The sequence below is a fragment of the Suncus etruscus genome, chromosome 4 (assembly GCF_024139225.1).
Source record: "Suncus etruscus isolate mSunEtr1 chromosome 4, mSunEtr1.pri.cur, whole genome shotgun sequence".
Classification (NCBI taxonomy): domain Eukaryota; kingdom Metazoa; phylum Chordata; class Mammalia; order Eulipotyphla; family Soricidae; genus Suncus; species Suncus etruscus.
Window position 1 is genome coordinate 148,822,041 of NC_064851.1, and position 2,089 is coordinate 148,824,129.

Sequence of the window (2,089 nt, forward strand, 5' to 3'; positions counted from 1 at the left end):
TTTTGTCCCCCAATTCACAATACAGACCAGGCAAAGGGACTGTGTTGAAGTGTATATGGGGTGCATTTATTGTACTTCCTCTTTCTATACAGTCAGTGTAAAGAACACAGCCTGTGGTAAGAATTGGGAGGCCTTATCTTTTCTTTTCTTTTCTTTTCTTTTCTTTTTTGATTAAAAAATATATATATATAAAATATATATAAATATATATATATTATATATAAATATATATATATATAAAATCCTTCACCAGTGCAACATTCCCATGACCAATATCCCAAGTGTCCTTCCTTCCCATCCCACACCGGCCTGTACTCTAGACAGGCTTTCTACTTCCCTCATTCAGTCACATTTTGTTATGATAGTTCTCAGTGTAATTATTTCTGTGACTGCATTAAATGATCCCTGTTGGGAGCTTCATGTTGGGAGATGGACCCTCCAGTCCTCCTCTATTTTGTCTCTGAGAATCATTACACAAATGTTTTTCATTTTTCTCAAAACCCATAGATGAGGGAGACCATTGTGTGTTTATCTCTCTCCATCTGACTTATTTCACTCAGCATAATAGATTCCACATACATCCATGTATAGGAAAATTTCATGACTTCATCTCTTCTGATGGCTGCTAATATTCCATTGTGTATATGTACCATAGTTTCTTTAACCATTCATCTATTGATGGGCATCTAGGCTGTTTCCAGAGTCTGGCTATTGTAAATAACGCTGCTATGAATATAGGTGTGAGAAAGGGATTTTTGTATTGTATTTTTGTTTGTTTGTTTGTTTGGTTTTTGGTTTTTGGGCCACACCCGGCGGCGCTCAGGGGTTACTCCTGGCTATCTGCTCAGAAATAGCTCCTGGCAGGCACGGGGGACCACATGGGACACCGGGTTTTGAACCAACCACCTTCGGTCTTGGATCGGCTGCTTGCAAGGCAAACACCGCTGTGCTATCTTTCTGGGCCCTGTATTGTATTTTTGTGTTCCTAGGATATATCCCTAGGAAAATTCAATTATTTTTAAGATCTCTTACCCACCTGATTAGGTCAGGCCTCCAACTTTAACCTATGAATAGATATCTAATGTCTGTATATATGTGAGCATGAGTTTGTATGCAGTGGACTCCACTATATTTGCCTAATCTATATTGTAATATTGTATATAGCCCCTGTGATATATTATTCCTCCACCCTTTCAGAACTCCTTCTATATCTCACCCCCTCAATCATGATCTGTTATCTCTCCCTATTTGACCACTTTACCCTCAGTTCTTAACCCTCAGTTCTTCCCTTAGTAAGCTGCCACTTGGTTCCCAGAGCAAAAGGACACCCTCTCAGCCCTACATCTCCCACTCAAACAAGAAGCTGCATCATCACTCCTGCTGACTCATTCTCCTACCCCCTCAATGTAGACTGTTGCATGCTATGGACACAGCACCAGAGGAATCACACAGCTCAAGGACACTACCTGATCCATTACTGCTGCAAACCATTTCTCAGACTTTATAAGACCATGTGTGTGACAAAAATATATCCTGGATCTCATTTACAACCCAAGCCTATCTCAAAAGACTTAATGGGAATATCTATATTTTCTTTATATATTTAATTTCTTAATAGTTATACATTTTAATGTGTTTATTTTATAATGTAAAGTTAGCTGCCTCCATCACATTTTTAATTTTAATTTTTGCTTGTTTTGGTTCTGCTATTTTCCTATTTTACAAATAATAAACCTCAGGACATTGACTGGTAACTTGTCCAAAGTCTCATATAGTAAGCCATGGTGTAACAGTTTGACTGTCCTGATTCCAAAGCTCACACTCTTACTTATGCTCAAGATATTCTTTAAAGATGACCTCTTTTATAAAAAAAAAAAAAAAAAAAAAAACATTATGCCCTTGTGTTTTGTAAGGGATTGACACAAGGGAAAATATCTTCTCTCCAGACTACTATTTTGCTGGGTTTTGTTTGTTTGTTTGTTTGTTTGTTTGTTTTAAAAACAAGCTCCATATAAGTAATCAACTTATAAAACCAGAGACAGGGAAATTCTTAAAACTTACAAGTCTGAAGATGGTCCTTACTAATTAT

The 2,089-nt window shown here is 37.2% G+C and overlaps 1 non-coding gene across 1 annotated transcript; it reads right to left on the reverse strand.

Annotated features, from left to right (window-relative positions):
- LOC126007871 (small nucleolar RNA SNORA51) lies at positions 1–133 on the reverse strand. The gene has a single exon (XR_007495347.1). It is a non-coding gene; the product is annotated as a small nucleolar RNA SNORA51 (small nucleolar RNA).
- Positions 134–2,089: the final 1,956 nt, after the last annotated feature.